Source organism: Peromyscus leucopus, chromosome 2 (assembly GCF_004664715.2).
Source record: "Peromyscus leucopus breed LL Stock chromosome 2, UCI_PerLeu_2.1, whole genome shotgun sequence".
In the NCBI taxonomy this organism is placed as follows: Eukaryota; Metazoa; Chordata; class Mammalia; order Rodentia; family Cricetidae; genus Peromyscus; species Peromyscus leucopus.
This window is the reverse complement of record NC_051064.1, coordinates 103,708,741-103,719,391: the sequence shown is the minus strand read 5'-3', so window position 1 is coordinate 103,719,391 and position 10,651 is coordinate 103,708,741.

The window sequence follows — 10,651 nt, the reverse complement described above, 5'->3', positions numbered from 1 at the left end:
CAGACTACCAGGCACACTCACCTCAGCAGCAAACCTCAAAGCCACATGAAGCACCAGTGTGTGTGGCCCGGAATATTAACAATACATTTTAATTTCAAGGCATTCCTGCCTGCAGGGTTTGGGCACTTTCACAGAAAAAAAAATAACAAAAACCAAAGGAATATCAAATAAAATGACAGGCTAATCATAATCTGGTTTATAAGCAGGGAATTGTCGTGGCTCTTAATAAATTGTGACTAAGGAAGGTTCCGGTTCTACACTAACAATATAGGAAGAACCTACCTTCACAACATCATTGTTTATCAGAACATAGCTCAGGAACCCAGGGATGAGTATGAGATTACTGCCACCCATGGGGACCTCAGTGGAGGCCAAACACTGACAGGGAGTCTTCTAGTCTTTGTACTCAGGCATGCTCTTTCTGTAGCCGGGTGGATCTTTTATGTGGCAAGGGAAATCCTTCCAATATTTTGTTGTCTGGCGAGCTTCAACAGTTGGTGTTATTGTTCTGTAGCTGTGGGCCAAGCCGCAGGTGAAGGTCAGAGACAGGGCAGCTGGATAGCAATGGCGGGAGGTGGGAGTGAGAGGGGAGGCCGCTGAGGGCAGGTGGACAGCGAGAGGGCCGAGCAACCAGTTCCCTCAAAACCTGGTGAAGGAGATGTCTTGCAACAGGGAAGAGCACGCCTCTGAGAAAGGACAGCCACCAGAAGGCCAGGCAGAGAGGCCAGTGGAGACCAGCAGGCCTGGAGTGCAGAGCAGAGACGGACTGGGGTTCCCTGAGATGGTGATGGTGGGGAGGTCTGTCCGTGTGGAGGGTTCAAACACCTGTGACAGGGGACGCTCTTTCAGGTGTCAGCCACAGAGATGATTTCTGTTCCAAGTGGAGTTTTTCTTCTCATGCTTTTCTGTTTTGTTGGCTTGTTTTCTGTCTTAGGAAAAAGGAAATTGGGCAGTGGGCAACCTTTACCTTCCAAAAAAAGCACAGCTTGTAAGATTCTCAATAACGGGCTTTCCCTGTCAACAGTACATGGGAAGAGCCCATACATTTATCTTCTTTGCAGTTTGAAACACTTTAGCTCACTAAAGGTTCGGAAAAGCCTTGCAGTTAAGAGACCCATCTAATGTTTTTACTCATACATGGGCTTTCTGTTACATTTTAAAAATATGTATTATTTTAAATTTTAATGAATCAGTTACTGTGTGTGTGTGTGTGTGTGTGTGTGTGTGTGTGTGTGTGTGTGCAGGTGTGCATGCATCACAGAGTACACGAAGAGGACAGAGAACAATTTACAGTGGTTGGTTTTCTCCTTCCTCCATGTGTCCAGGGGATTAAACTCAGGTCATTAGGCTGAGCCATATTGCCGGGTCCAGAGATGAAACTTTTATTGCTTCTGCATTGGTATTAAATATGGAAATACATAAATCAAATAGGTACCACAAACATAAGCAAATGAAACTGAAGTGGGAAAATGCCCTGCACTGAACTGTTAGCCCAAGTGTGTAGTGTGCCACACGGATCACCCCTCTTAGAGGGACAGGGAAATGAAACAAGGAAAAGGGCAGAGCCGAGAAGAGAGCCCAAGACACTGTGGAAGACGCAAGGAGTGGTTAAGAGCACTTCTGCAGAGGCCCCCAGTTCAGCTCACAACAGCCTGTGACTCCAGCTCCAGGAGAGCTGATGTCCTGCTCTGTCCTCTGTAGACACCCACCAACATGTGGCACATGGTCTCTCTCTCTCTCTCTCTCTCTCTCTCTCTCTCTCTCTCCTCTCTCTCTCTCTCTCTCTCTCGCATGCATGGATAGACACAGGTAAATAAAAATAAAACATCACAAAACAAGATTTCTTAATTTCTACTTTTAAGTCTGTATACTCATTTGCTGACACGCTTTAGCCTTGTGAATCTTGTTAAACACACTGCCTTTTGAGATTATTTGACTGCAGAACCCTTTCCTTACGCACCAGTTACTAAGGCACACTGGTTCTGAGCAGCTCATTCCGAAAAGGGCTCTTCTAGAACTCCTCTTACATGGGTCCCGTGGGACTCGGCTGTAAGGACAAAACTCCAGAGAGACCACAGGAAATGCTTGCCGTTCTGGTGTGAATGAGATAACATTGGAAGGCGGCCACAGCACTATCCAGAGAAAGCCTTCCTGTGTATTTAGAAAGCAGCTTCCAGAAAAGATTTGAAATGGTGGGTGGCCTTGTTGTGCCTTACTGTGGAAGGCTGAAGCAGGATGATGAGAGCAATCATTCAACGCCATTGACATTTTTGCCGAGGAGATGGCTTGGAGTATTTACGAGAAACCAAGAAATGGGGATGAACGGCATTGTTCTTAAGTACAGCCACTAAATGTCGTGGCCACATGGAGGCCGCTTACACCAAAGAGACTTTTTTTTTTTTTTAAATCAGAGTTTCATGAAACTCAGAACCCAACAGTAGAGTGCATGATCGTGGCATCTAGATGCCTGTGTGTTGTGAATAACTGTGACACAGAGTTGTAACAGCACTTACAAATGGGACCGGGGACTCTTTCCACCTTTTGTGCATCTGGGATTCACCTCAATACACAATTTTTAAGTAAACGATGAAAGCCAACAAGTGACCCCAGACATAGGGATCTGGGTGGCTTGGCAAGTGGCACACTCCTCTACAGACTTTCCTATTGCTGTGTGTTCGGCTGGGGGCAGTTAACTCAGGTTGTTACTGGGGGCCACGTGTCCCTTTGCCTTTTGCCCCCATAGAGAAGGGCTCTGGTTGCCGGACAAGATGGCGGTTTGCTTGTTGCAGTCCTTCATCAGGATCCTTGTGTGGAGAGCCAAGGTTACTGAAGATGGAGGGCCCAGAGTGCTGCTGAGGGCAAGTCAGCTAATGAGATGCTTCAGGCCTGGCTGAGGATTAAGCTTTTCACTGGGACAGAACAACCAATGTTCAGTTCCTTCCAACACCCCTTTCAGGAACCCGTTCCCAACTATATTTAGTTGGAAGTGGGTTTTCTGAGAGGCCACAGAAGACCACAGAGGAGACAGACACTGTGAGCATGAAAGAAGAGAAGATGTACTAGCGAGAAGTCAGTCTCAGACAGAAGCCTTTAAAAATTTAAAAGGTATTTCAAATAAACACCGGCTTCTTGTGAGGGATTCTCGCCTCGAGTTTCCTTCAGATTGCCCTAGATCCTGACCTTCCTCCTTCTCTGCTCATCAGCAGCATCTATAGGAGGAGAGGATGTGAAGGCGACACACGGACACACACACACACAACACACACACACACACACACACTCCAGATGAGGCAGGGTTTAGGTGGACAGGCCCTGGGGTTAAAAGGGCTGAGTATTATAGAGGGTCTAGAGAAGTAAGTGTGGAAAGACACCAGGAGAAAGCACACCACCTGCTCATAGTCAGCCAGGTCCTGTGATCCTGGAGCACAGGCGTGAAGGGCTGCTTCAAAAGTGCCCCAGAGGAAACTGGGAACTACCATAGCAAAGGAGTCAGGGCAAGGACCCTCAGCACCTAGGAGAATACCGCCCTGCAGGCAGGTACTGCAGCCATGGGGCCATGGAACCCTTGTTTTCCGAGAAGGGTCTACAGTCTGCACTAGACTGTATTCTGTATGTCATTGGTCATGACCTGAGAGCTACTGGAGCAAGAAGATTCAAGTCCACAGCGATAGTGGCAGAAATGATAGTAAAGAAATGAGTGACAGTGGAGAAGGAGGGACAGGGGGTGGGGTTTATCAATGAGCCGGCTGGTGTGGGCATGCGCACTGCATGTGCCCAGCTGCAGTTTTGCAAAGCCGAGATGTGTCTAGATGGTGTACCAGCAAATCCATACACGTGAATATATAAAAGAACTTAGTGTGATCCCGAGAGCTAGGGGTACAACCCGGGGCTTCAGATATGCTAAGTGTGTGCATCGCACCGTGAGCTGGGCCCTCAGTCTCTCGGCTGAGGCCGTGGAGTTTCTCGGCTCTGCCATAGCAACACTGTACACACTTGTATTCTTCCTGTGTCTGGAAGTTTCTTACATTATCCCACTGTGTGCATTAAACATGTGTAGACGCTTTCTTTCGTAGCCTCTCTGATGGTGGGGGTGGGGAGTTGACCACATGATGTAGGTTGTGCCGCACAGCACTTAAATGGAAAGTGTTGTGAAAGCTAGAGCTTGTGTAGGTGGCAACACCAGCCGCGGGTCAGGAATGGAGTTGAGGACAGGAATGCAGGGAACTTAACAGCAGAGAAGCCCAATGGCAGCTGGGCTGGCGATGCAGACATCATGCAACACTGGCCAGTGTCTAGAGGCAGCAGGGACCATAGCTTCAATTTCAGTCCACGTCCGACATCTGGAGATGCTGGTGGTACCAATAGTGGTCTAAGCTTCCCAGGGCAGCAAGCATCTTGCCACTGTACAGGACACTGTAACCTTCAAACCTGGATCTTGGCTCCCTTGAAGAACAGTGAGCTAGCAAGCTAGCTAATAATCTTTCTCCTTAACTTAGTCCACAGATTTTTTTTTTGTTGTTGTTGTTGATGCATACAGCTAGCGATCCCAACTGACAGAGTAAGGTCTTTGAAATAATTTTGGGCATACTTCCATGTGTTACTGTTCTTGCACATCAAGCTAACCATCCCTCAGAGCAAAATTTTTCAAACTTGTATTTTATGCTGAATTGATTCCTGTGCCATAACGTTTTGTTTCTTTGGTTTCTTAGGAGATATTCTTTTCCTCTGTGCAGCCTCCTCTTCTGTCTTAGGAACAATTTGTTCCCTTAAATGGAGGAGCATCTTCATTCAGTAGGGGAGCATATATACGGCTTAATCTGAGCCCCCTTCCACTATCCATAAAACAGGCTGCCTCCAATTTTCAGGGGCCCAGAAAGAAGTTGCTCCAATGCTCTAGCTTTACATTTTTTTTTCTGTGTGGTTATTTCTTAAAGAAGAGCTTATTCTTTTTATTTCATGTGTACAAGTATTTTGCCTGCATATTGATCTGTGCACCACATTTGTGGCTGGTGCCTGTGGAGGCCTGAAGAAGACACCAGATGCGATGGAACTGGAGTTACAGATGATTGTGAGCCACCACGTGGGTGCTGCAAACTGAAGTCAGGTCCTCTGCAAGAGCAGGCAGGGCCTTTGCTGCTGAGCCTCCCCTCCAGTCCCGCTTCTGTGTGACTTTTAAACAACAACAGCAATAAGTGTGTGCTTAGCTGGGTACTTTTTTGTATCAATCATCTTATTTGCTGTTCTCCATCATACATTCATTTAATTTTGCTTATACAGATCTTCCATTTGAGGAAAATGTTTTAGTTTTTCTTTCCCTTAGTTTCTTGTTTTTTTCTCTTTTGCCCCTGTGTCCCCTCCTGCTACAGCTAGTAGTTTAGTCGTATTTGATTTTACATTACTGACTTTTGTTTTTGTTGAGACAAAAGTCTCCCACACTGGCCTAGAACTTGCTAAATAGCCAAGGATGACCTTGATCTCCCAAGTCCTAGGGTTGCAGGCATGTGCCACCACATTGTCTGGTTTCTGTGGTGCTGAGGAGAAAACCTGGCCCTCTTCCAATGAGATATGCCACCAGCCCTCTATTTTCTTAAAGTCTGTTATGGCTTTACGTTTATCCCCTTTCTTGTATTTATCTGATTTCATCTTAGAATTCTGTTGTTTACTCTAGTGTAATCCCTTTTCCTTTTTGAAAATCCCTTGATCTTTCTCTCTTCTTCTCTCTAACATCCTTCTGCATTTAGCCTTGACCTCTGACCTCCACCTGTGCGCACACTAACACCCATATATGTATATACACACAATGCACTAATGAACTGAACAAACAGTTCTCAAGAGAAGAAATAAACGGCCAACCAAGAGTTGAAAAGGCATTCAGCAGCCTCAGCCATCATGTATGCAAACTAAAACTGCTCTGAGGTTCTATGTTATCCAGTCAGATTAGCTATCCTCCAGAAAACAACTGGTAAGGGCTTGAGAGGATGTGAGGAAAGAGTAATCCTTATTCCCTGCAGGGGGAGTAGAGTAGTGCAGCCACCACCGTGGAAATTAGCCCTGAGGGTCCTTGAAAACCCGAGACTAGGACTACCGTATGACCCAGTCATACCACTCCTGACACCTGCATCTGGACCACAAAGATGCTTACACATCCACGTTCACAGTTTCAGCATTCACAACAGCCAGGAAATGGAACTAACCTAGATGCCCACCGACAGGTGAATGGATAAAGAAAACGTGTATATGCACAGTGGGATTTTATTATACAGCCATCGAGAAAACGGAAATCATGGCGTTTGCAATAAAATGTATATACAACTGGAAATCATTATGTCAGGCAAAATAAACCAAACACAGAAAGAAAAATACAGCTGGTTTTCTATCACACACAGAGTGTAAATTTAAAGCTGCATGTGTGAGTGTGTGAGGAGAGAAAATGAGAAGTTTTTTTTTTTTTTTTCTCTAGGCAGGGTCTATGTAGACCTCTCTATATAGACCAGCCTAGCCTCAAACTCACAGAGAGAATGCCTTGCTCTATCTCAGGGCTGAAAGGTTTTTGCTGCCACATCCTCCAAGGCAGGAAGTTATCTTAAAGGAGGTTGAAGGGTAAATGACCCAGTCATACCACTCCTGACACCTGCATCTGGTATATATATATTAGGAAGGCAGAAGTTGGGTCTAGAAGAAAGGGAGCCATAGAATGGGGAGGGGCCATGGGAGGCAGTGAGGGAGACAAGGGAGTGAGAACCAAGTATAAGGCCACATGTATGTGAAGATGCCACAATGATACTCATTACTTTGAATGCTAACCTACAAAATTAATTTTTAAAAGAGCTAACTACTCTCATTTCATACATTAATAGTGACAAATGCTATGAGTTAGCATATAAATGTAATATGATAAAAAATTTGAAAGAGTACACAATGAATTTTAAAAAGAAGAACAATGATCTCTAATATAAAATAAATGTGCACTGAGGATCAGAGAACAAAAAGGTTGATTCCCTGGATCCTATTCCTGATACAGGATACTGATCCACTATTCTGCCCTGGACCACTGACGACCCAGGAAATGTTTTGAACTCAGCTAGCAGGAGACCTAAACTTCACTAGCACTTGGCTAGAAAGTCAGAAGCCAATTTTCAGCATGTCCTTAAGCATCAGAGCAGCAATGACCAAGAGAAGTGACTGTAGATTTGACTGAAGGCAATTTCATAGTCTCAAGCACACAGCATCAAGCAGGAAGGTAGCTTTGTAGACATGACTTAGAGAGGCCAAAAGATTTAAGAATAAGGTGTCCATGCACCTGTCAGCTGGAGGCCACTGTGGATCAAAGGTAATCTTGATGGATGCTGGCAGACATAATTACCTGGATAGGTGCACTCATCAGACACCAGCAGAAGACAGGGTAGCTGTGAGCCAGGTGCCTCTCCACACCAGAGATTGCCTCAAGGACGAAAAGAGGAGGGATACAATAGAAGAGCACAACACGGAATTTGATTGTTGATAAGTCAGTACTTTCATAATCACAAACTGTATTTAGATACAGAAAAAAGAGATGTGTGTCCATGACATTCACGTTTATCATTCTTGCAAATGAACATAGTGCTGTTATCATAAACTATAAAATCATTGATCATACGAAACATCTATCTTAAAAACTAGTGGCTTCAAAAGTCTACAATCACTGGCCATCCTTCACAGAGGTAACTCCAGCTCTCCACAACTTTTCAGAAGGCCAGTTAGATGACTTAGCAGTAATGATTTAGGTGAGAGCAAAGCATGATAGGTATTGAGCAGTCTTAGGGAGGTTTGATAATTTGGTTGGATTAGATTATTATTTGTTACAAAGACTTTATGTTTGGTAGAGCAGCTACCAATCCTGCTGAAGTAGCAGCAGAGGAACAAATTCACAGTTCAAGGGGGTTGTCTTGTTTTCCAGTTGGACATCCAATAAAAAACACGAGGATATTTTCTCATGCATTTCTCTGATTCTCAAAATAGATTATCAAGGCAATCTTAAACTGTACCATAGCGTGCAACAGCAAACCTCTCCTCAAATTTTGGAAAATTCCAGGGATGCAAGCTAAGAGCTAGCAGAGGAAGAGCATCTCAGGCATGGTGTGAGCTAGTAAGTTTGGAAAGGGTCACACAGAAAAGCAGGTTTAGGAAGCTTCTGTTTGCCTTGAACACTAGAAATTAGCCCATACTCAGAGTTCTCCAGCAACTTCTCAAGTCTCAGCATCCTTTGAAGTCACAGAACGGACACGATTCTGTGCTGGGACTATTTAGTGGATTTTTTGGTTTTTTTGAACCAGAAATACATCCAGTCTTTTAAGTGAGTGTATGTGAAGCCCAGCAGTCACTCTTCCCTTTGAGATGGTGCAGTCTGCCTTTTGGTGGAAGGCTCCTGCATCCCTACTGGGTTTCCTTGCAGGCTGGCCAGGCCATGTGTTAAGGACATGGAGACTTCAGACACGGATGTCTAATGGTGGGGGTGATCTTTTCTCCAAAAGGCTGTGCCAGACAGCCCCCCAGAGTTTCCAGTTCCTGGTAATCATGCCCTGTCAGCCTCTTCTCCCATTGGGAAGGTCTGACTTGTAACCAATGGAACACTGTAAGAATAAAGAGCTTCTAAGGCAAGGCCATAGGAAACATGGTAATCTCATTCTCACTTTCCCGATTGTTTGTTTTGTAGGGAATGAGTTTCACATTATTAAAACTCCAGCAGCTCTAAGGACCCTGTGAAAGCCCAGCAGTCACATGACTGTGCTATCTTGAGATAGATTCATGAGCTCCAGTAAAGCCTTCCATTGCCTGCAGCCCCTGGCCAGCTTCTTCCAGTAAAATGCAATGGAAAGTCAGGGACAGAGTCACCAATTAAACTGATCCCCGGATACCTGACTCATACAAACTGTGAAGTGGTAGGTGGCATCTTTTGTCTGTCTTAAGCTGCAAAGATACTTTTTTCCGCAGAAATTTATCACATAGTAATAGATCATCAATACAAAGCCTTTATTCTAGCTCTTCCTTTACCTTAAGTAAGCATTGGGACATCTACAAGCTTTGTGTTAGGGGCACCGTGAGGACAACCTACTTCTCAGTGGAGAGGGAAGCAGCTGAGAGAGGCTGACAGGCAGCAACAGAGAATCTCGGGAGTCAGTCACAAAGGAGAGGAGGCTGCTGCATAGGAGAATAATTCCCTTCACTGTATGACGGGGACTTCAGCATCTTATTCAGAGCTTTAAAAGTGTTGCTTTACATTTTCAAACAGTTTTTATTGCTGTATGTAGTGGCTTAAATGACAATGGCTCTCCTAGGCTCATGTGTTTGAATACTTGGTCCCCCGTTTATGGAACTATTTGGGAAGGACTAGGAAGTGTGGCTTTGTTGAAGGAGGCGTGTCATTGGGGGTGGGCTTTGTGATTTCAAAAGCCCACAGACTTCCCAGTTCTCTCTCTGCGTGATACTTATGTCTCAAGATGTAAGCCCTCAGCTACTGCTCCAGTGCTCTGCCCGCCTGCCTGCTGCCACCCTCCTCACCATAATGGTCATGGACTCACCCTCTAAAACTCTAAGTCCCGCCGGGCGGTGGTGGCGCACGCCTTTAATCCCAGCACTCGGGAGGCAGAGGCAGGCGGATCTCTGTGAGTTCGAGGCCAGCCTGGGCTACCAAGTGAGTTCCAGGAAAGGCGCAAAGCTACACAGAGAAACCCTGTCTCGAAAAACCAAAAAAAAAAAAAAAAAAAAAAAAAAAAAACTCTAAGTCCCAAATAAGCTCTTTCTTCTGTAAGTTGCTTTGGTCATGGCACTTTGTCACAGTGACAGAAAGGAATTAAGACACTATTCAAGAAATAACTCCAAAACCTAGTGACCCAGTCCATTAAAACTCACACATTTCTGATTAACTAGAATATTCTGCAAGCTTTGCCTGGGTTCCCTTGTGCCGCCATGGGCAATTCAGGTGGGAGACACAGTCTCACTGATGGCTAGGACTTCATCTAGGTTGGTAGAGATGCGATAACCATTTCTTCGAGAGTTGTGGGTTTTTTTTTTTTGTAGTTTTTTTTTTTTTTTTTTTAAAGTCTGAGTCTTTTTAGCACAGTTATTTTAGGATCCTGAAGTGAGCATGGAGAAGGGGTGTCTCAATACATTTCTTCTGCTGTTTATCCATGCCAGTCACAAGTTTACCTCAGACAATGATTGGAGATGGACACTACTGCTTCCTGAGGAGAAGCTCTACAAAGGGTCTCTGGCTAATTTTAGTTCACTACCATCATAATGATCTCCTTTTGAAAATTCAAACAAAATAAAGATTAGAAAAAGAAAGCTTCAAATCACTCAAAATGGTATTATCTCCAAATAACTACTGTTAATGTTTCATAACCATGAACATTATTTATGATATGCTTGCATGAACATATGACAGGTGGATGAATGGTTGGTTAGATAGAAGTAAAATCGTCTAGGAGGTAAGAATTATTATTTTTCCTGCAATGTTACAGATTTATTGAAGAGAGATTGATAACTTACTAGGAAACATGGAAAACCCCACAACAACTCAAAATTCTTCATTTTTACAGATTTATTTTGATTTGATCAGAGGTCACAAATTCGCTTTTATTTTGTTGTCAAAATTCTTTTGGTTGCTTAAGTA